At 43.5% G+C, this 25121-nt stretch overlaps 1 pseudogene; it reads left to right on the forward strand.

Moving 5' to 3' along the window:
* Positions 1-1838: 1838 nt before the first annotated feature.
* LOC125963833 (UDP-N-acetylglucosamine--peptide N-acetylglucosaminyltransferase 110 kDa subunit-like) overlaps positions 1839-25121 on the forward strand; it is a 179860-nt pseudogene continuing 156577 nt past the window's right edge.

The following is a 25121-nucleotide window of genomic DNA, read 5'->3' on the forward strand; positions in this document are numbered from 1 at the left end:
TTCTTTTATTTATTTATTTATTTATTTATTTATTTATTTATTTATGGCTGTGTTGGGTCTTCGTTGCTGTGCACAGGCTTTCTCTACTTGCAGGGAGTGGGGGCTACTCTTTGTTGCGGTGCACAGGCGCTAGGCACGCAGGCTTCAGTAGTTGTGGCTCGCAGGCTCAGTAGTCGTGGCTCACGGGCTCTAGAGCGCAGGCTCCGTAGTTGTGGCACACCGGCTTAGTTGCTCCGTGGAATGTGGGATCTTCCCAGACCAGGGCTCGAACCCTTGTCCCCTGCATTGGCAGGTGGCTTCTTAACCACGACCCATCAGGCAAGCCCCTGGAGTATATTCTTGACGGAAGAAAATTTCCGTTTTGACTAAGCATTGATGAAAACTGAATCTTTGACTTATCTTTCACATGCCTGATGATTGAAATAATTTTCCACAGAATAGCTTCTGGTTTTGTACTTTTCAGTTCTTTTTTTCTTCTTCAAACGCACATGCTTTGAGAGCTGTGAAGTGCAAGACATGGCTATATTGTAAGGTGGTTTTTGTCCTTAAGCTTCTGTGTCTTGTGCTAGTTAAGTCAGTAGAGTAGTCATTATGAGTACTGGAAGTTATTCCTGTAATGGGATAGTATATAGTCAATTACATATGGTGATGTCTGAAAATCACATAATAACCTCACTTAAAACATCTCCTTAGGGCTTCCCTGGTGGCGCAGTGGTTGAGAGTCCACCAGCCGACGCAGGGGACACGGGTTCGTGCCCCGGTCCGGGAAGATGCCACATGCCGCGGAGCGGCTAGGCCCGTGAGCCATGGCCGCTGAGCCTGTGCGTCCAGAGCCTGTGCTCCACAACGGGAGAGGCCACAACAGTGAGAGGTCCGCGTACCACTGAACAAAAGAAAATCTCCTTAGCCAGATTTCAAAAAAGCCTGTGGCCATTCCAATATGATCCAACATAGCGGAATATGATAGAAGGAAAATTGGCAAAGAAAGAGACGCTGGTCTTACCTGATGGAAGTGAAAATATCTCACTTTTGACAATTTTGCAAAAACCTATAATTCCATGAATTAATTTCTAGGGTTCTTCATAGGACCTAAAAAGGAACCCATAGAGTTGTGGAACAACCATAGAAGCTTCTGTGATGAGAAGCCCGGGCACCGCAACAAAGAGTAGCCCCTGCTCGCCGCAACTGGAGAAAGTCTGCACGCAGCATTGAAGACCCAACGCAGCCAAAATAAAAATAAATAAATAAATAAATTTATTTTTAAAAAAGTAATACTCAGGTTTGAGGCATGAGAAATATGATGAGGAGAAATTAGCTAATCCTTTCAGAACTTTTAAAATATCAAACTCAGTCTCTAAGATTTTAGCATTATATACAACATCGGTTACTTATTAGTGGTTTGGGAAGGCCAATTTAAAATTTTCTGATCTTACTGTATTGAAATTCACGGCCCTAATGTTTTCCACATTGACTATATGAATGATGAAGTAAAGTCAATCATGTATTTCCTTTCCAACTGGGCAGAAAACAAAATTTTGAAAAGTGTTTGGACTACTGACTTTTGATTTCTTCTAAGGCAAGTGTATAGGTAATTTTTATTCCCTGATTAGGAGAAAAATGGTGGAAGAGGGCAGGGTTAAGAATTAAGAGCGTGAGAGTTAGATGACCAACCAGAGTTCCTAAGGTTCGGTGCCTGTAACTGTCGCCGCCGCTTAAGCCTGCCAAAGCAGTGGTATGGCTGCTGCCCTCGTATTTGCTACCTCTAGAAACATTCTTGCCAGTAGTGGCGGCAGCGGGACTCAATTACCCCCTTTTCTCACTCTCTGCAGACCCTCCAGATGGCGTCTTCTGTGGGCAACGTGGCCGACAGCACAGAACCAACGAAACGTATGCTTTCCTTCCAAGGGTTAGCTGAGTTGGCACATCGAGAATATCAGGCAGGAGATTTTGAGGCAGCTGAGAGACACTGCATGCAGCTGTGGAGACAAGAGCCAGACAATACTGGAGTACTTTTATTACTTTCATCTCTACACTTCCAGTGTCGAAGGCTGGACAGATCTGCCCACTTTAGTACTCTGGCAATTAAACAGAACCCTCTTCTGGCAGAAGCCTATTCGAATTTGGGGAATGTGTACAAGGAAAGAGGGCAGTTGCAGGAAGCAATTGAGCATTACCGGCATGCATTGCATCTCAAGCCAGATTTCATCGATGGTTATATTAACCTGGCAGCCGCTTTGGTAGCAGCAGGCGACATGGAAGGGGCAGTACAAGCTTACGTCTCTGCTCTTCAGTGCAATCCTGATTTGTACTGTGTTCGCAGTGACCTGGGGAACCTGCTCAAAGCCCTGGGTCGCTTGGAAGGAGCCAAGGCATGTTATTTGAAAGCAATGGAGATGCAACCGAACTTTGCAGTAGCTTGGAGTAATCTTGGCTGTGTTTTCAATGCACAAGGGGAGATTTGGCTTGCAATTCATCACTTTGAAAAGGCTGTCACCCTTGACCCCAATTTTCTGGATGCTTATATCAATTTAGGAAATGTCTTGCAAGAGGCACGGATTTTTGACAGAGCTGTGGCAGCTTACCTTTGTGCCCTAAGCTTGAGCCCAAATCATGCAGTGGTACATGCCAACCTGGCTTGTGTATACTATGAGCAAGGCCTGATAGATCTGGCAATAGACACCTACAGGCGAGCTATTGAATTGCAACCACATTTCCCTGATGCTTACTGCAACCTAGCCAAGGCTCTGGAAGAGAAGGGCAGTGTTGCCGAAGCAGAAGATTGTTATAATACAGCTCTGCGGCTGTGTCCCACCCATGCAGACTCTCTGAATGACCTAGCCAATATCAAAGGAGACCAAGGAAACATTGAAGAGGCAGTTCGCTTGTATCGTAAAGCATTAGAAGTCTTCCCAGACTTTGCTGTTGCCCATTCAAATTTAGCAAGTGTATTGCAGCAGCAGGGAAAACTGCAGGAAGCTCTGATGCATTATAAGGAGGCTGTTCGAATCAGTCCTACCTTTGCTGATGCCTACTGTAACATGGGAAACACTCTAAAGGAGATGCAGGATGTTCAGGGAGCCTTGCAGTGTTATACTCGTGCCATTCAGATTAACCCTGCACTTGCGGATGCCCACAGCAATCTGGCTTTCATTCAGAAGTGTTCAGGGAATATTCCAGAAGCAATTGCTTCTTATCGCACTGCTCTGAAGCTTGAACCTGATTTTCCTGACGCTTATTGTGATTTGGCTCATTGCCTGCAGATTGTCTGTGATTGGACAGACTATGATGAGCGAATGAAGAAGTTGGTCAGCATTGTGGCTGACCAGCTGGAGAGGAATCGGTTGCCTTCTGTGCAGCCTCATCATAGTATGCTCTATCCTCTTTCTCATGGCTTCAGGAAGGCTATTGCTGAGAGCCATGGGAACCTCTGCTTGGATGAGATCGGTGTCCTTCATAAACCACCGTACGAACATCCAAAAGACTTGAAGCTCAGTGATGGTCGACTGCGTGTAGGATACGTGAGTTCTGACTTTGGGAATCATCCTACTTCTCATCTTATGCAGTCTATTCCAGGCATGCACAATCCTGATAAATTTGAGGTATTCTGTTATGCCCTGAGCCCAGATGATGGCACAAACTTCCGAGCGAAGGTGATGGCAGAAGCCCATCATTTCATTGATCTTTCTCAGATTCCATGCAATGGGAAAGCAGCTGATCGCATCCATCAAGATGGTATACACATCCTTGTAAATATGAATGGTTATACCAGGGGTGCTCGAAATGAACTCTTTGCTCTCAGGCCAGCTCCTATTCAGGCAATGTGGCTGGGCTACCCTGGGACCAGTGGCGTGCTTTTCATGGATTATATCATCACTGATCAGGAAACTTCACCTGCTGAAGTTGCTGAGCAGTATTCTGAGAAACTGGCTTATATGCCCCATACTTTCTTTATTGGCGATCATGCTAATATGTTCCCTCACCTGAAGAAGAAGGCAGTCATCGATTTTCAGTCCAAAGGGCACATTTATGACAATCGGATTGTGCTGAATGGCATCGACCTCAAAGCATTTCTTGATAGTCTCCCAGATGTGCAGATTGTCAAGATGAAATGTCCTGATGGAGGAGACAACGCAGACAGCAGTAATACGGCTCTTAATATGCCTGTCATTCCTATGAATACTATTGCAGAGGCAGTTATTGAAATGATTAACAGAGGACAAATTCAGATAACAATTAATGGAGTCAGTCTTAGCAGTGGACTGGCAACTACCCAGATCAACATTAAAGCTGCCACTGGAGAGGAGGTTCCCCGTACCATTATTGTAACCACACGTTCTCAGTACGGGTTACCGGAAGATGCCATTGTGTACTGTAACTTTAATCAGTTATATAAAATTGACCCATCTACTTTGCAGATGTGGGCAAATATTCTGAAGCGTGTTCCCAATAGTGTACTGTGGCTGTTGCGTTTTCCAGCAGTAGGAGAACCTAATATTCAACAGTACGCACAAAATATGGGCCTTCCCCAGAACCGTATCATTTTTTCACCTGTTGCTCCTAAAGAGGAACATGTTCGGAGAGGCCAGCTGGCTGATGTCTGCTTGGACACTCCACTCTGTAATGGACACACCACAGGGATGGATGTCCTTTGGTCAGGGACACCCGTGGTGACTATGCCAGGAGAGACTCTTGCTTCCCGAGTTGCAGCTTCCCAGGTCACTTGTTTAGGCTGTCGTGAGCTTATTGCTCAAAATAGACAAGAATATGAAGACATAGCTGTGAAACTGGGAACTGATCTAGAATAGCTGAAGAAACTTCGTGGCAAAGTCTGGAAGCAGAGAACATCTAGCCCTCTGTTCAACACCAAACAATACACAATGGACCTAGAGCGGCTCTATCTACAGATGTGGGAGCATTACGCAGCTGGCAACAAACCTGATCACATGATTAAGCCTGTTGAAGTCACTGAGTCGGCCTAAATAATGACTGTGTGCACAGGAGAATTACCCTGTACCTGAGCCTCAACCTTCTGGGGGAAAGGGAACTACTTTTTCCTTATCTGTACAATACCATGCTGCAGATGGGTGACAGACAATGATAAGAAATAGCACAGCCAGACTTGCTTCCTGCATGATCATGATCATGATAGGGAGAGACACAAGAGATGGGAAACTGCTGTTCCACAAGGAGTCTCCATAGAATTTTGCAGCAGCCAGGTGTCTGGAAGGTCTGGAAGGTAAGTCTGAAAGGTCTGATCTCCCTTGGTCTTCCATGGGATGGATGGTTAGTGTGGAAGGGAGATAGAGATTGCCCAGCCGTTTTGTGATTATCATGGATTGATTGAGTCGTCTGAATTAATATTTTTCTTTATATTTTGGGTATTGGAGCTTTTAAAAATGTTTGGTTTCAGGTATTTTTATTCATGTGAAGTGTGTATGATTCTCTTGAGATAAGCTTTTAAGCTAAAATATTCCTTGTTTTAGTTTCTGAACTCTACAGATAAATGGGGACTTTGCTGGTGTAGTCTTTTTGTAGGTTTTATAAACCACTTGAGCCTATATCAGTCATTTTAGTTTCTGACATAATGTTTGGAACTCTCAGTGCTATGTTGGTTTATAGATGATGGCTTAAATTCTTTTCCTGGTCCATTTCCTTCTTCCTTCCCCCCACTTTAAAAATTCTCCTGTAACTTGGCTAACAAAAAACCAAGTCTGATTCAAAACCTCCCAGAGTGTTTCTCTTAACCGCATCATCTGGTGCCAAATGAAGACTCTTAGGAGTGATTATTAATTCTGAAGGGCACAGTTGTGGTACTGTCACTGATGATAATAATAATGGATTTTTGGCCTAGAGTTTTGACCTATTTCACCAGTGTTTTACCGTTGACTGCCCCTCTATGCTGCTTCCAAAAGTGATAGTGTGTGTTAAGATTTTTACTTTCATTTCTAATGTTTGTTTGTTTGTTTTAGTGAGTCCTGTTCTTCCTTTTTCTTTCAGCAGAAATGAAATCCCAGGTAAGTATAAGTATTCAAATATTTGATGAGTAAGTCACAGTTATCTCCAGTACATTAAATAACTTTCATCAAAAATCATGTTATAGGTAAAAAGCTCTGAAGGATCAGCTATGTATATGATAATTATGTTTCAGACCTTCTAGTGTATTATATATAATAACTTGTCTTCTGGACATGGTCTTGAAGTCTTTATGGATCCAGCCTCAGTAGTAGCGAACTGCACTGCTACTTGGTTTGGAGTACAAATTAAACTTTAGCCCTCCTGGAGGTTCAGTATTCATTCATAGGAATGAAATTATTGTATTTCAGCAAAGGATCGAGGGCTTGAGGCTTAAAAAAGGCAACACATGTGTGGGAAGCAGTCAGCCTTGAAAGCAGGTAAGGACATGCCAGGCATGCGGCCGCTGCTCGAAGGGACTGTCCCTACTTGTTCCCCTCCTTATTCCATTCCATGGGAGATAAATCACCAGGGCCCAGAGATCAGAAAGAATGTAAAATTTGACAAGCAAAGCTGTCTCCCCTCTGCACGTGCAGGTTATTTTTGATGATTCTGGGTTTATGGGTTTTCTCCCAGGGAAGTTAACCTTGAGCCGAGACAGTCTGTAGATAATGTAAACCACCATCTGGCAACCTTCCGATTTCTAGTCTATATAATCTGCAACTGTAGCATAATAAAATTTGCCTTGCAACCATCAGTTGTCTTGGTCCTTCTGACCCCATCCATCGGTGCTACTTCAGTTCCTTACCCCTTCCCTTCTGACCCTGGGCGGTGAGATGCTCTTTCTCTGGCTGGTCCTCGGCAAGTGGCACTCGAACAGGGACCTGAAGCGTGAAGGCAATTAAAAGAAAAAGAAAGTGCATGTAAGAGAACCCTTATGCAAAATATGTGTGGCCACCAGTAAAAGTGAAACTAATAGAGCCATGAGGCAATAGTCAGAAGTAAAATAAGATGAGGCAAAAGGCCTCAAAGTAGTGTGAATTATTTGCTCAGGTTTTACTTTCGATGCTTAAAGCTCGGGGTAATAAAGTTTCTACCTCACAGTTGACTGAATTTTTACAGCATATCCATGGTGTATCTCCCTGGTTTCCTGATGGCGGCTCTGGTGACATAGAAATCTGGCAGAAAGTTTGAGAAGATTTAAAAAATTATTATGAGTCTCGAGGGCCTACTCATACTCCTGTTGTTACATATAGTTTGTGGAATGTGATAAAAATATGTTTAGATGCTTCTCATGATAGTGTTGATTTGAATGTAAAGTCAGAAAAACATAAGCCTCTGACAGAAGGAGAGACTGTATTAACTACTGTGTCGCCACTTCCTAAACCGAAAGAGCTAATTAATTTCAATAGTTTAGATGAAGAGGAACATTTTGACTTAACAGATGAGGCTTGTAAACATAAAAGGAGAACTATCCTGAGGATGGTTTCCTAATGGCTGTGATAGATAAGTCAGTGAAAAAGCTGCAGGTTAATAAGGACTGTCTTCCTCAAAAATCTACGTCTGTAAAAATGCTGAGTCCCTTGCAGCGCGCTGTACAAGGAGCCATAAAACGAGGAGAAGATCCTATTTTCTGTTGTCCCGTCATAGAAAGACCTGATCCTAATAATCCTCAACAAGCTACTAGGGAGCATCAGGCTCTCCCTTTGAAAGTTTTGAAAGATTGAAAATCTGCCTGTGCTCAATATGGGCCCACTGCTCCCTTTACTGCTGCTATGGTTGACAGGAGAAGCTCTTCCCCCCGCTGATTGGAAGTCTATTGCACGAGCTTGTTTAAATGGTGGAGATTATTTAATATGGAAGTTTGATTTTTATGAACGGGCTGCTGAACAAGCAGAAAAGAATGCTGCCCATAATATTCCAGTTGATTATCATATGCTGATTGGGGAAGGACAATATCTTTCTTTACAAGATCAATTAACTTATCCCTTTGTTGCTTATCCTCAAATAAATCATTTGGCATTACAAGCCTGGAGGAAATGTCCTTCTACACACAAAACTGAAGATCTTTCAAAACTTAGACAGGGACCTGATGAACCATACGCTGATTTTGTAGATAGGTTGTCACAGGCGGTGGGGAGACTCATTGTGGACGGACTCACTGGTACAATTGTAGTTAAGCAACTTGCTTTTGAAAATGCTAATAATGAGTGTCAGGCTGCGATTCGACCTTGGAGAAAACGGGGAACATTGGAGGCTTATATTCGCCTTTGTGCAGGCATTGGGCCTACTTATATACAGGGTGCTGCTGTGGCTGCAGCATTAACTAAAGTGGGGTTTAAAAACAATCAAAAGAAAACAAAGACTTGTTTTAAATGCGGAAAGGGCAGGTCCTTTTGCTAGAGAATGTAGATCTTTTAATTCTAACCCTAGTCCTTCCTTCCCTACTCAGAAACCTCCAGATGGTCAGAAAATCCCTGGTTTATGCCCTACATGCAATAGGGGAAAACATTGGGCACAAGATTGTTGCTCAGTGGCCCACAAGGATGGGCCACCACTGTCGGGGAACTCCTCCCGGGGCCTTCCCCGGCCCCAACAAATAATAAGGGCAATGTCTGTGTATCCTCCTCAAATTATCAATCAGACATTAACCAAAAACAAAAACATACAATATCCTCGCTCTCCAGAGCAACACCAGGAAGCGCAGGACTGGAGCTCAGTACCTCCGCCCGATATGTATTAACTCCTGAAATGGGTCCTCAGGCCCTCTCTACGGGCATCTGTGGACCTTTACCCAAGGGTTTGATGGGACTATTATTGGGAAGAAGTAGTGTCGCCGTGAAAGGTTTAACTGTTATGCCAGGAGTCATAGATTCTGACTACGAAGGAGAAATAAAAGTCATGGCACAAACTATTAAAAATGTAATAACTATTTCTCCTGGTGATAAAATTGCACAATTGCTACTTTTGCCCTTTGTACCTCATGGACAAATTTTACAACATCAAAAGAGAGAAACAAAGGCTTTTGGATCGTCTAGTGCTGCCTACTGGATTCAGAAGATAGGGAAAGAACGTCCAGAAATGAAATGAACCATTAATGGAAAGGTTTTTTCAGGTTTGTTAGACACTGGAGCTGATGTCTCTGTTATGACGCAGGTACACTGGCCTAAACGTTGGCCCATTAGTCCTACTATTACAGAACTTCACGGAATAGGACAAAGTTCTTCTCCTATGCAAAGTAGTCAGTTTTTATTATGGCAAGATAGTGAGGGCCATTCAGGATACTTCCAGCCTTATGTTTTGCCTGGGCTGCCTTTAAACCTCTGGGGCCGAGATATATTAAAAGAAATGGGAGTATTACTTTATAGTCCAAACTCTCAAGTCTCTAATATGATGTTGGATCAAGGATTTCTTCCCACAAAAGGTCTGGGAACAAATCAACAAGGAACTGTCTCTCCTATTGATGTGAAAATAAAAAATGATAGACAAGGTTTGGTTTTTTCTTAGGGGCCTTGGATTCTCCACTCACTGCTGATCCAATTACTTGGCTGACTGATGACCCTGTATGGGTGGACCAATGGCCCCTCACAAAGGAGAAATGAGAAGCTGCAGAACAATTAGTACTGGAACAATTAGGGCATTTAGAAATTTCCAGTAGTCCTTGGAATACTCCTATTTTTATTATCAAGAAAAAATCTGGAAAATATAGGTTATTACAGGATCTAAGAGCTGTTAATAAAACTATGCTAATAGTGGGAGCTCTTCAACGAGGCCTACCCTCTCCAACAGCCATACCACACAATAATCATCTTTTAGTTATAGATTTAAAAGATTGTTTTTTCACTATTCCTTTGTTTCCTGAAGATAGAAAACATTTTGCTTTTAGCTTGCCTGCCTTAAATTTTAAGGAACCCATGAGGAGATTTCAATGGAAAGTATTGCCTCAGGGCATGGCAAATAGTCCTACATTATGCCAAAAATATGTGGCTCAGGCCTTGACTCCTGTGAGAAAAAGGTTTCCATCGTTATATCTCATACATTATATGGATGATATGCTTTTAGCCACTGATAATATTTCTTTATTAGAGACTGCTTTTCAATTTTTACAACAGTCCTTACAATCATTTGGCTTGGTCATTACCTCAAAAAAAATTCAAAGACAATCTCCATTTTTATATTTGGGAAAATATATTGATAACACTACTATTAGGCCTCAAAAACTGCAAATTCGAGTTGATAATTTAAAAACATTAAGTGATTTTCAAAAATTACTTGGAGATATTAATTGGCTAAGGCCTTCCTTAAAACTTACTACTGCTCAATGACAGCCTTTGTTTGATATTCTTAAAGGTGACTCAGATCCTTCTTCTTCACGCTCTATGACTCCAGAAGGATTTCAAGCTTTACAAATAGTCAGTAGATCTATCAGTTCTACACAATTAACTAGAATTCATACTCACCTTCCAATTTTCTTAATAATTTGTCCAACTCCTCATGTGCCTACTGCCGTCTTATGGCAAACTGTTGGAATTATTGAATAGATTCATATGAAAACTACACCCTCTAAAGTTATTAACGCTTATTATGAACTTATTAGTAATTTAATAATGCAAGGTAGAACTAGATGCTTACAACCTATAAGTATAGAACCTTCTCAAATTATTATCCCTTATTCAGTTAGTCAACAAAATTGGCTTTTTCAACATAGTAATGAATGGGGTCTTGCTCTTGCAGGATTTTCAGGTACCTTGGAATGCCATTACCCTGCTGATAAATTGATCGAATTCAACAAACTTAACTCATATCTTTCCTTCTATAATTAGGCAACAGCCTGTTCCTCATGTACCTTTGGTTTTTTCGGACGGTTCTTCTTCAGGAGTGGCTACTGTAATCATTGACGACGGAACAAACCTCATGAAAGAAACTTCCTTGACTTCAGCTCAACGTGTTGAACTGTATGCTGTCATTATGTCTTTTAAACATTTGCCTTCTATATCTTTTAATTTGTTTTCTGATAGTAAATATCTTATTAGCTTATGATTTCTTCTGGAGACTGCGACCATAGGACATACTAATGACCCTGAATTATCATCCTCTTTTCGTTTGCTTCAACAGCTTATTCGTTCCCACGATGGTCCTGTTGCAGGTCTGTATATCCGTGCTCATTCTAACTTGCCTGGTCCATTGACTAAACTTAATGCGACTGCAGATGTTTTAACTCGATCTAAACGTGATCTTTATCCTGTACATTTTCCTCCCAAGAATAGAGTTGAAGTTACTCCTCCTCCTCAATCTCTTTTCCCTAAAGCAGGACATGTCCCAATTTACCATACTCCTCCTTTCCGTTCGTCATGCTGTCAAGAATGGCTAATGTACTGCATTCATTATCTTCATACTCTTGATACTCATGGTCCATGTCCTGGACACCCTCATATTATGGTAAGTTATGATCAAACTGCTTCACAAGCAGCACAGCCGTTGCACGCTTTACACCGTCAGTCGGCGGCTACATTACACACACAATTTTCCCTTACTCGTGAAGCTGCCCGACAAATTGTTAAGCAATGCCCACAATGCTTACCTCACCTTCCTGTTCCACATTATGTTGTTAATCCTCGTGGATTATTACCTAGACATTTATGGCAAATGGATGTTACTCATATTCCGTCTTTTGGGAAATTACAGTTTGTTCATGTCACTATCGATACTTATTCTGGTTTCCTCTGTGCTACAGCACAGACCGGAGAAGCTACTAAACATGTTATCACTCATTTTTTACACTGTTTTGCTTTCATGAACCTTTCCAAAATTATTAAAACAGATAATGGGCCCACTTACTCTAGTGCTGCTTTTGCAACATTTTGTAATTCATTACAAAATTACCCATATTACAGGCATTCCATATAACCCTCAAGGACAAGGTATTATAGAACGTGCAAATAGATCTTTAAAGCTAACTATTGAAAAAATAAAAAGGGGGGAATTGTATAGAACAACACCACATAACCTTATAAATCATGCTCTGTTTATTTTAAATGTTCTCACTGTTGACAAATTTGGCTGCTCTGCAGGGGGAAGGTTGGTGGCTGAGCCAAGATTGGCCTCTCAATCTCCGGAGGTCCTCTGGAAAGATCCGTTAACCAGCACTTGGCGTGGTCCTGATCCTGTGTTGATTTGGGGACGTGGTCACGTGTGTATCTTTCCCAGATCAGTGCCTGGACCTTGCTGGCTTCCTGAGCGCTTAGTCAAGCAAATAGATGGCTCGCCACAGCTCACAACTAGTTCAGAAGATGAAGAAGCTCTGCACCTCTCCGGAAAATTTGACAGTGTTGATTCAGAAAGAGAAAAGGAAGAGAAGACCACTTGCCAGAACTACTCAAAGGAGTGATGTTCCAACTTGGGGACAAATTAAACAACTGGTTTCACGAGCTCAAGAGTCAGTGAAACAACAGAATAATCCTGTTACACCTGTAACTTTATTTTTGGCTATGTTGGCAACCATTTCATGTGTTCCCTCTGTTAATGCAGCAACTGACTGGGCCTATGTACCTGATCCTCCACTATTACAACCCATATCTTGGTCTGAAGCAGAGTTTCCTGTATTTTACAATGATAAGTGTTTATGGGCCTCTTATTGGGAATATAAAACAAACCAATATGTCTGTAAATTATACTAACTGGTTTAGTACCCATCCTGTCTGTCTTAGCCCATTGACTCTGGAAACTGGATGTGTAAAGGCTATTAGTTATGAGCATACAGATGTTTATGAGGGAACGGATCAATCAATTAGTTTGTCAGGCTCTCCAGGCATCCTTCGTTTTACAGGAACCAACATTACTCTTACATGCCCGGCTACCAGCCGACGAGAGTATCTTAAGGATACCATCATTTCGTATAAAATGGGCAACCTATTAATATTAGAGGTCAAATCTCATACGCTTCACCACTTAGGGATTCCGCTATTACTATAGCCAAGATTACAGGTGAAGATTCAGGAAATTATTTCTGTATGAAGCGTTTACTTGGAGGACAAGGGATATTTATAGCTGGACATAAGGTTACTATGCTTAACAGAAAATCAAAAAATCAATTTCCTCCTTTTATGACCGTTAACTTTCCTGGATCCAATTTTGAACGTTGCAATGCATCTTGGAATAATAACCAAATATCGTGTACTATAGATTATACCAAGGTGCCAATTCTTATCTCTTCTATTCCCATCATAGATAGGTTTATCACATTTCAAAAGAACTGGGATATATGGAAACTAGCTCTAACTTATTCCAATACACCTGTTATAACTTGTGTTACTCCTCCATATACACGTTTGTGTGGTTCTATTAACATTGGTAATTCTTCCAAAGGAGGATATAATATTAGCTGTGATAATTGTATTTTTAGCAGTTGTATGTTCCCTTCTGCAGGAACGCAATCTGTGCTTATACTAAAGCAACCCATGTATGTTATGGTGCCTGTACATCTGAGAGAACCTTGGTATGAAGATACTGGAGTACAGGCATGGGTGGAGCTCTCTAAAGCCTTGCAGAGAAGGAGACGCTTTCTTGGGTGGCTAATAGTAAGTTTACCTGCCTCGGCTGCTCTGTCTGCTACCGTGGCTACTGCCGGTCTTGCTCTTTCACAGAGTATTCATCATGCTCACTTTGCTAATCAGTTATCTCAACATACCAGTCTTGCTTTATCTTTACAAAGTCACATAGATTTACAGATTAATAACAAGTTAGATGAATTTAAAAACGCAATTTTGGGGATTGGAGATCAGATGACAGCATTAAAATTGAGGATGCGTTTAGCTTGTCATGCAAAGTATACATGGATGTGTGTTACTCCTTAAAAGTACAATGACTGTATTTGGGAATGAGAAAAAGTAAAAATGCATCTGCTGAGTGTTTGGTCAGATAAATATTAGTCTTGATTTTAAGAAATTAAATGCTGAAATTCAGGATATACAAAATGCACATCTTGATGATATTTCGCCAGAAGATGTAATTCAGACTTTACTGGACCATTTAAAGTGGTTAAATCCTCAGTCTTGGATTACTGGAAGGTTGTCAGAATTTATTACCCTGGCCATAATTTGCCTATTATTGATATTAATCTTCTCATGTCTGTTTCATATCCTCATGCAACAGTATACTACTCTCGGCACTAAACTTCATGGAATTATTTTGCAGCAAAAGTTAAAAAATAAAAAAGGGGGACCTGTGGGAAGCAGTCAGCCTTGAGAGCAGGCTACGGACATGCCCGGCATGCCGCCGCTGCTCGAAGGGACTGTCCCTACTTGTTCCCCTCCTTGTTCTATTCCATGGGAGATAAATCACCAGGGCCCAGAGATCAGAAAGAATGTAAAATGAGACAAGCAAAGCTGTCTCCCCCCTGCACATGCAGGTTATTTTTGATGCTTCTGGGTTTATGGGTTTCCTCCCAGGGAAGTTAACCTTGAGCCGAGACAGTCTGTAGATAATGTAAACCACCATCTGGCAACCTTCCTTTTTCTAGTCTATATAATCTGCAACTGTAGCGCAATAAAATTTGCCTTGCAACCATCAGTTGTCTTGGTCCTTCTGACCCCATCCGTCGGTGCTACTTCAGTTCCTTACCCTTTCCCTTCTGACCCTGGGCGGTGAAATCTTCTTTCTCCAGCTGGTCCGCGGCACACATGAATATATGTTTTTGTCTTGCTGTACTGCACCTGTGCTGTCTAGTAACAGATATTTTGTCTGCTAGTAGTGTTCTAGATTATGTCTTTCCAAAGCGCTGAGGCAGTGCACCTATTCTGTAGTTGCAGCTGATGCCTAAATGTATCCTAGCTGACAAATTATTGATTAATAAGAACTTGAATTTCTGAAAGATTTGTACTGTTAACGAAAATCTGAGCAAGGAGTCTCAAATGTAATTCTTAGCCAGAATTACATGTTAATGAACCATTTAACAGTGTGAATCAAGGAACATCAGTGTAAGGATTTCTTTTAATTTATTTTTTACCTGCTTGAAATATCAGTTAAAGTTTGCCAGCTTGGTTGCAGATGAACGGACGTTGGAAGTTCACCAAACTACTTAATGTGGGATAGGATAATAGATTTCCAGCGCCCTCAAGGCTGTGACCTTGCAGCCATTTTACATAGCACATCCTCCTCCTATAGGGATGAACCTTTCCCTGGCCCGAAAAGTGGCAGCTCTGTTGAAGCTTTGCTTATTGTAACAGGCTTTTGTTTCCAGGTTACATGTCTGTGGAAGACTTAATTCTGAATAGAGATATAGATATTACTGGAAACTAATTGTTTTTTCTATTATACTCTGATTTATCAAAAAAGTAAAACATTTAAATTGTGCTACAGAAATTCAGAAGTTGTCTTGCAATCTTTAAACAATAAATGAGTGAGTTGCCCTTAAAAAAAAAAAAAAGAATTAAGCAGTTAGGCTTTGTGGGCCATATACAGTTTCTGTAACTTCTCCTACCCTTTTTTCTTCAACAACCTTTCTAAACGTGAGACATTATTAGCTCACAGTCCCACAGATCCAGGCTGAGAGCCTGATTTGATTTGTGGCCATTATTTGCCGATTCCTGCTCTGCGTCCTTACTGAGGAGGGGGACCATGTTTGAGTAATCACTTCTTTGAATCAACTATTGGTCTTCTGGGGCTTGTCCTTACTCTCCTACAGTCTCGAATCAACATGGCATCCAGAGAGATCTTGTTAAAACATAAGTGAGATCCTGTCACTTAAGTCTCTTCAATGGCTCCTTCACAGGAAAAGCAAAGTCCTCAAAGTGCGTCCACAGCCCTAGAAATGTGGGCCTCTGTTTCCTGTCTGACTGTTTCCTTCTCCTCTCCACTTTGCTCCCTCTGTTTTCCACACACTGACATCCTTTCTGCTCCTTGGATACTCCAAGCCCACTCTTGCCTCATAGGCTTTCCATCTGACTGTTCCCTCTGCTTGTACTCTTCACTTCCCAGATATGCACCTTGCTCCCTCTCACAACCTTAACTTCCCTCTTATATTTTATCTTCCCCAGAAAGCCCTCATCGATCACTTAGTTTCAGATCGCAGTCTCCTCCTACCAGCTAACAATCTCCATCTCCCTTCCCTGCTTGCTGTTTCTCTCCAACACTTACCTGATATACTATTCTATCCATTTATTTAATTTTTATTTACATATTTATACTTATGATTTTTTTTTTTTTTTTTTGTGGTACGCAGGCCTCTCACTGTTGTGGCCTCTCCCATTGTGGAGCACAGGCTCCGGACGCACAGGCTAAGCGGCCATAGCTCACGGGGCTAGCCGCTCTGCGGCATGTGTGATCTACCCGGACTGGGGCACGAACCGGTGTCCCCTGCATCGGCAGGGGTCTTTCAACCACTGCGCCACCAGGGAAGCCCTATACTTATGATTTTATATTTGCTTATTTACTTTTGTCTCCCCACTCAGCTCAAGAGAGACTATATTCATCTGTGTTAATCACTGCTGTGTTTCTTGAACATGCCTATAAATCATACTGAAGAATGGTGCCTGAAATTTGGTAAGGGATCAATCAATTTTCTTGGCTGGATGAAGAAATGTGTTCATAAATTAATGAACAGATCTTTGGGGCTTCTGACTTGAGGACTAATGGGAAGAGATGGCAAAAGGTTGGGACAGGGTACTACAAGAAGTAATATTTGGAGTACTCTGATAGCTATCCTAACAGATAAGATTGTGTTCATTTAAATTGGATGTAATGAGAGAGCTGGGAACTAGGGACACACAGCATTAAGGTTTTTATAATGCATTCTGTAGAGTTCTTTTTAAGTCTGTACAAATATCATTGAAAATATATGCATACATATACACCTCTGTTACTTTAATTAGTGCCTTATGAGAGCCCCTCAAGGAAGGGGTAGTAGCAACTCTCAGTATCCTTCCTTTATGATGAGCTTAATTTATTCAAAGTTACATCATAATTTATTTGTAACTGTGAAACTAGACTTAGTTATTGAATAAACCCTCCCTAGAAACGTATGACATTAATAAAACCAACAAAACTTTGTTCAGTTTCCAATGATAGACACACTACAGACTCAATTATGGGCCATCCAGTTTATTGAAGGGAAGAAGTGATTGAACAAATATAGAGCAAACAGAATATGAAGTTTTATCCTCCATTAATATTAGTAACGGATAGAGTGGGCTCCAATGCCTTCAAGATAGCTTGAGACCATCATCTCTGTGTCATGGGCAGGGGGATGTTCAGTCAGGGTGTCTTTCACTGTCACTGAGAAAAATTTCCATAATATATAATGATACCTACTGAAACTGATATGGGGCATTTGGGTAATAAAGAATCCATTAGCATATTTTTCCGGAAGCCTTGACTACAAAATGAAGACACTAGATTTGGACACTTTCAGCCATGAAGAAGTTGTTTGGATATTCATCCTTATGCCTAATGAAATAAGCTCATTTCATCTCTGCAGCTTCCCATATACCATTTTCCCACCTCTGTTTTATGTTTGGAAAGACTTTTAGAAATTGAAAGTCAAGTTAAAAAGTGAGTGACAACTTAAATGATATATGGAATATTTTGCTGACTTACAAGAGCATGCAGAATTAAATATGACCCAGTTCAAATGTTTATTTTAACGTGTATGTTGAGGTGGCGTTTTCAAGGTGCCAGAAAATGAGAATTCACCTTCCAGTGTGTGTTACCAGTTCTGTTCATTGCACAGAATCATCTTCATAAAACATAGTGTTTTCTATGTACCTGGTATATATCTCAATTAGTTTGAAGAATTTCTCAGATACCTCTTAATATGTAGTGCTCCAATTCCAATCTTGCCATGTCCTGTACCAGTGACACAGCACACAAGAGTTTTATTTCTCTTTATTTCTCTGGGTTGTTCAGAACCCAATGAAAGAACAATGGAATGGGATCCAAGAGATCAGGGTTCTTGTCCCAGATTTACCATAAAATAATTGTGTCCTCTTGGGAAAATTATAGTCATTCTAGGTCCCTTTTGTTTACTTTGACAGAGCTGTACTAGATGACCCCAAATAATATAGCACTCTTTCCGTAGTCGCTTAGATGTTATTGGTATTCTGAAACAAATGAAGACAATAACACATGGAGCTGTGCAACATCTCTGTAACTCTGTTGTCTTAGAGTTGCCTCCATTTTACAGATGATAAGATGACTGTGCATAGAAGTAGACGTTTGGAACCAGCGGTTCCAAAGTAAGTGGAGGTAAACCGCAAATTTCCTTCCTTCCTGAAGCTCACTTAGCCAAAACATAGGCTTCTGAATATTAAGCTGTAAAGCATATTATCAGTACATTTTAAAAGAAGCTATTCTTCTAGGATTTCCAATTAATAGCAGGAGGTTTTGAAATTCTTAAACGATCATCTAATTTTGTGAGATTTACAGCTCTATTTTCCTGTCAAGCAAGTTGTATTAGTGCCAGAGAGTCAGCTGAGCTTCTGGATGCTTCTCTGCACCTCTTGAAGTTTTCTTCTTGCTATTTGAAATTCATGCCAGATAAGCCTTTTTCTAGAGCGTATGTACAGACTTGTGTATTTTTATATAGGAAAGCGATGCAGTGAGTCAAGTCGGGGGTTAAGCCCTCATTCTCAGAGTGGTATTGAGCTCCTGGTGAAATATAATCATCATTTCCTCAGAATCGGAAAGCAGTTATCTCAGGTGTATAATCCCATTAACTATTTATACATTTACATATGATACATGTATTTATTGTACCTACGAGGTGTGTTCTCTTTGGGAAGTACAAAGCTCTTTGAGACATAGGTTGTTCATTTTTTTGTTTTCCCACAAATACTGTGACCCTTTGAGCAGGAAGGTCTATATTTTACTAACATCTAGAACCAGCAGTTAACACGGTGTCTAAGATGTAGTCAATAAATATGAAATAGATAAATGAGCACATTTTTATGTAAGGGCCAGGACATGGACAAATAGAAATTTTTCGTTTTCAGTCACAAAGCAACAACAGACATAAAAATGATACAACAAGTGCTACGGTCATTCAAAGAAGGCATAGAATAGATAGAAGGATCTCCTCTATGGCACAGGGAACTATACTCAATATTTTGTAATAACATCTGTATTGGGCACCTGCTCCACACCAGGCCCTATGACAGGTGCTTACATACTTTCCCTCTCCCCCATCCTATGGGGAAAGTACCTCTGCTATAGATTTAACATTTGCCTCCCCCAAAATTCATATGTTGAAATCCTAACCCCCAAAGTGATGGTATCAGGAGGTGTGGCATTTGGGAGGTGATAAGGTCATGAGGGTAGAGCCCTCATGAACAAAATTAGTGCCCTCATAAAAGAGACCCCGCAGAGGTCCCTCGACCTTTCTGCCATGGCAGGTGACAGAGAAAACATGCCAACTGTGACCCAGGAAGAGGAGACTCACCGGACTGTGAATCTGCTCGCACCCTGATCTTAGACTTCCAACCTCCAGAACTATGAGAAATAAATTTCTGTTTTTTATAAGCTACCCAGACTCTCGTATTTTGTTATAGCAGTCCAAATGGATTACGATAACCTCTGTCCTTAGGTTTCAGACCCAGAAACTCAACTTTGTGGAGGTTACGAGGACCCTAAAGCCACTCAACCAGGCAGAGGCAGATTTGAAATTTAAGTCTCCAATTCCACATGGAAGTCTATCAGACCCTGCCTCCAGACATGATGTCACGAACAAGAGCTAATGCAACAGAGAGTTTACATGCAGCAAAACAATTAGCAAACAAAGTAAGAATATAGTAGACCGACTGTTTTGGTCACCCAATAGCCATTCACCACTCTTCCAGTTGAACAGAAGCCATGCCCCGTGGGCACATTCAGCCCTGCTGTTTTCACTTCCCAGATTTGAGGGGTAGGAAATTATTATCCCTCCTGGCCATCAGCACCCTGACCTCTACCACCCACCGGGCCAGCTTCAAGAACAGCTGGATCCACCTGTTCAAGTGAAACAGGTCTACTCTCTGTGGTGTTGGCTTCTAGTTCAAGCAGCTCTCCCCACATGATAGCAAAGCTGGCTCCCAGCGGTTGCAAGCATGAATCCTACCAGCCTAGCAGTCCCAACAGATACCTTTTAAGTATTTTTTCCCCAAAGCTCCAGTTAAAAGTCCTAGGCTGATTCCAATTTGATCTGCTCTGGACAAACATTTTCTTTAGAACCTAGAAGGCTGCCAGACAAAATACAGGATGCCCGCCTCGTTAAAGCTGAACTTCAGATAAACAGTAATTGTTTTAGTAGAAGTATGTTGCATGCAATGTTGAAGACACCCTAAAAAGTCATGGTTTTCACCTAAGGTTCAGCTTTAACTGAGCGCCCCGTGTGGGCTTTGCCGGCTGTGGTGGGCGCCGAGCTGGTTCGGCGGGGACGGGGGTAGGGGTGGGGTGGGGGGGGTGGGGGGGGTGTTGGGGGGGGTTGTTGGGACTGTGGCCCGAGCCGGGTTGCACACCCAGCCCACAGCGTGCAGGGAGAGAGGGGCAGCCTCGTCTCCGCTGCAGGAGCTGAGACGGGGAGAAGGGGAGCGCCCCAAAAGGAAACCAGCTGCCCCTCCCAGGAGAGAGGAAATGGCTGTTCAGCAGCCAGAAACAGCAGAGGAGCCCGAGCACAGAAGCGGCGGCCTCTGAGGACGCGGCGCACATATTTCTGGTGGGAGAGGGGCACGCGGGCCGGTCCGTGGGAAAGAGGGGAGCCCGCGCCGGCCCCTCCGCCTCCCGAGCCTGTGCGTTTCCCTAAAAGAACAGCAGCTGTGCAAACTGACCGTTCACAGTTGTGATAAATCGCCTTAGGAAAGCACTTCGATTAAAGTCACATCTAAATAGAACGCAAGAAGTCACCCCTGAACAAATCAATTGCGAGAGGGGCAGCTCTGGGCGCGCACCCACCCCGCTGCTGTTTTGCTTTCCCCGCAGGACGAGGGCCGCTCACTGGGTCGCGGGGACAGCGCGCTGTCTCAGCTGGGGAAGAGGCGCTTCCTCAGGACACATGCAAAACCCAAAGTGTGAAAGGAGGCCTTTATGCCATTCCTTTGGGGGATTTCTTAATGACGTAAAGCCCAACTTGGTTTCAGATCTGCCTGTCGTTTCCATGACAGAACCTTCCTGGGGGGTCCACCAGCAGCGGGGTGGCCAGGCGCCACAGGGCTGTGCTCTCCTTCCCAAGCCAGTTCATCTCCATCTGTAGCATTTTCAGAGAAACTCTCGGATAGGTTTTCTCCAACAGGTTCTTTTTCCTTCAGTTTATAAAGTCATTCTCCTGCACAAAATGAACGGCCTGAAGACATCACTGAGCCTCTTTTTCTCCCAGGGTCAGGGCCAGCACGGCCCCCAGACCACAGGGGCGCAGGACCTCACAATGGGCTTCAGGCCTTCCCCTCCCCTCCCGCCCCTCCCACCCTGCCCTACCCCTCCCCTCCTCCCCTGCAGAAATCACATCCCTTTCTCCAGACTCCCCACTTCAGCTTGAATTCCAGCAGATCTTTACCCTGCCAGTTAGTAATTCAGGACTAATTAGGTGATTGCTTTCATTTATGGTAGCAGTTGGGTCGGGGGTGGGGGGGGGGTGGGATGAAATGGCTTTGCCCCTATTCTTGTTGGAAAAATAAATCACACCCACTGTCACTTGAGATCTTATTTTTGCCCCCAATCAAGCAAATTAGCAGCGTGGTTCATTTCCCCAGCATTCACTCCTGAACAGACGGCAGTGCCCTGGAACATGGCTTAGAGCTGTGTGGTCAGTGCAATTGTTTGGGGCTGTTTGTGCCGACGATGAGAGGAGACGCCTGTCTCCCAAAAGAAGAGTGGCCCTTGTCTTGCTTAGGCCAACGAGCTGCCCGGAGCGCTGCCCGCCTGGCTTCTGAGGAAGATGTACACCGCCATCTAGTGGATATGGGGGCTCACTGCAGTGTGCTCGCTCTCCCGCCTTTCCTTCTGGCCGGTAAGGAGAAGCAATAATGCTTCTTGTAAATTCCTAAAAATAGGGAGGTCTCATTATATCACCAGGAGTGAAATGTTTGCCTCAATGTCTGTAATGAAAGTGCAACCCCATGCTTGCACAATGTCTGTCTTGTCAGTAGCCCTCTTTCATCCCGATGTTTAGGTCCAAGACAGGATTGTCAGTGTCTGAGCAATGGGTATCTCTGTGAAGCTGGGTAGTTCTCCCCTGTCCCAAGTAGTGTGGGAGGAGACAGTCAGCACCTTCAGAGGCGCCTTCATCTCTGCAGCCTCGCCATCACTCCTCATCTCGCCCACAGCAAGCCCTATTCCAAAATGCACAGGGTAGAGGCGTTCGAAAGTTGGCTTGTTCAACCAGGGGCATTGCCACTTCCCAGCGGGAGCCACAAACACACCCACATCCTAAGACTCTTTTCAGTCTTGGTGTTGAGGGGGTTCCCACTCTGTCCCCTGCCTACACACAAGTCAGCGTCTTTTTCCTTTCCACTCATTCTACCTACATGAAGAACACGTTGATCTCCCCAGTTTTAACACAGGAACCATGATTTTCTTGGGTTTTGTGTACTGGGGGGTGGGGGGAGATTGAGACAGAGAGCAAGTACATCCCAATATGGAAGGGCTTGGGGCCATGGTTCTCCACCAGGGGCAATTCTGCACCCAGGAGACATTTGAAAGTGTCTTGGGACACTTTGGATGGTCACAGCTTACGTGAGGCTAAATGTCCTTCCATCACAGGACAGGCCCACAGCAAAGAAGCATCCAACCCCACCCAGCAGTCGTGCCGAGGCTGAGAAAGCCTGGTTTACGCTCTCAGATATCACCCTCCAGCAAGCCGGTTGGAACACTGATTGTCCTCAAATGGGCCACACTGCAGAGGCTGTGGATAGATAATTCATCCTCTCCCAAGTCAGTACTGACCACCGTTTTTCTTCTTTTAGACTCTTCCATTTTAAACATAATTTAGCTGTGTCTTTTTTGTCCCTCTGCTCTGCTGGGAAGAGAAAGGATTGGAAAGGGGGAGGGGAAGGTGACAGAAAAGGAGGATTAGAGGCCTGACCTGTTTCTCCTGCAGAAGCTGGGCACATTCCTCTCTCACAAGCTTTGTGACCCAGCAGGGTACAATTAAAAGCACAACAATTTGCTTGTTATTCAAGTCAGACATTAGTCCGGGTAATGGCATGCTTGCTAGAGAGATGGATTTCCTTGTTTGGAGCTAAGCACAGGACTAGCTGAATTCTCCATGGAGAAATCTTGATTTGTTCAGGTCTTTCATGTTTCCTACAGAGAAGGGATTATGTCTTCCTAAAGAGGGGCCTTGCTTAAAAAGCTACAAAGTATACGAAAAGGATTTAGGGCAGAGGGGCCTGTGGTTACGTAGCTGAGGGGTACAGGGAATTTCAGAGCCAAGGATTATTTAAAGCCATAAAGTTAAAAAAATAATTGGTTTAGGGACTCCCCTTGTGGTGCAGTGGTTAAGAATCCACCTGCCAGTGCAGGGGACATGGGTTCGAGCCCTGGTCCGGGAAGATCCCACATGCCACGGAGCAACTAAGCCTGTGTGCCACAACTACAGAGCCTGCACTCTAGAGCCCGCGAGCTACAACTACTGAGCCCAAGTGCCACAACTACTGAAGCCCACGCGCCTAAAGCCCGTACTCTGCAACAAGAGAAGCCACCCAATGAGAAGCCCGTGAACCGCAACGAAGAGTAGCCCCCGCTCACCGCAACTAGAGAAAGCCCGCGCGCAGCAACAAAGACCCAAGGCAGCCAAAAATAAATAAATTTTTTAAAATTTATTTTAAAAAATAGTTTAGCACTACTGCATCAGTGCTGGTGAGTACAGTGTAAAGGCAATTAAGCATGAGCTAAAATTCATTTTATTTTGGCTAATTACTGCATGGATCCAGGAGAGGGAGAGGAAAGAAAACATGCCCCCTCCCTGGCAATCAGGGAGGACATTGGTTTTGGTTTCTTTGCCTTATAGGCACGCTTATTAGTTGGGGTGCCCAGAATCCAGCCATCACAAGGGCCTTATTAGTTAAAACACAGGAAGATTGTTCTCTCAAGGCAGAGCAGTGAATGCTTTGCTGTCCCAGTGACCAAGCAGAAGCCACTATTAGTTTTAACTCCATCAATTATTGTTAGCCAGAGAGGACATGACATACACAATCCTGACTTCACCCATGTGCCTACAGAGCCTGGGTCAGGGGCTCTCAACCCAGAGCAACTCTGGCCCCCTCCCCCCAGCTCCCTGCCCCCGGACAATTGACAAGTTCAGGAGGCATTTCTGCTGTCACAGCTGGGGAAGTACTGCCGGTGTCCACTGGGTGGAGGCCAGGGATACTGTAGGAGTATCCCACAATGCCCAGGACAGCCCACAGCAAAGAATTATCGGACACAAAATGTCACCAGTGACAAAAGTAAGAGGTCCTGGTCTAGACAGAGGCAATTTCCTCTCCTTGAGTAGGTGAAGGTCTTCAGAATCTCCGCTTCCTCAAATACATAATGGACAAGTCATCAGATGACCATATTTCATGCTAACAGGCTTTTCTTCCCACTTTTCTACACTGGGTATTCATTCTCCCACTTCAGGAAATCGAGTGACACTAAGAAAAACTTGCCCTGGAAGGATGGTCTGCGGCGGCGAACCGAGACCCAAGTCGGTGCCCGCCCTCTCCTTCCCCGATTCGCACACAGGCACCCAAGAGAGAAGACAGCGAGCTTCTCTGCAATCCCCTGGTTCGGAGTTTTGAGAAGTTTTATTCCCTTCTCTGAGATTACCCACTCATCCCTGCATGAAGCATGTTCAGGGAAGTCATTTGTCCTGCAGCTTTATAGGAGTTAAGAGCCCGCAGCAGTGAGATATCCATTTCCTCCCTGGAGAATGAGGACTCCCCCTGAGGGAGGTTAATGCTCAGGACAGGAGCATCCCTGGAGCTGGTGACAGCCAAGAGGCTGTGACTCAGGACTGTCCCAGGCAGGCCATCAACTCTCTGGGAGAGCCTCAAGGATGTACTTAGCCTCCGTTTACAAGAGGTGAGGTGGGCAGAGTGCTGCAGACGGGGAGCGGGGCGGCCACACCCAGACTAAACCCTACCCGGCACCCTGCAAGAGACAGAAAACCTCTCCCCTCAGGTCCCACCAGCCCTGCTCTCCCATTCTGTGCACCCCTTTCAAATGCG

Source organism: Orcinus orca, chromosome 3 (assembly GCF_937001465.1).
Source record: "Orcinus orca chromosome 3, mOrcOrc1.1, whole genome shotgun sequence".
In the NCBI taxonomy this organism is placed as follows: Eukaryota; Metazoa; Chordata; class Mammalia; order Artiodactyla; family Delphinidae; genus Orcinus; species Orcinus orca.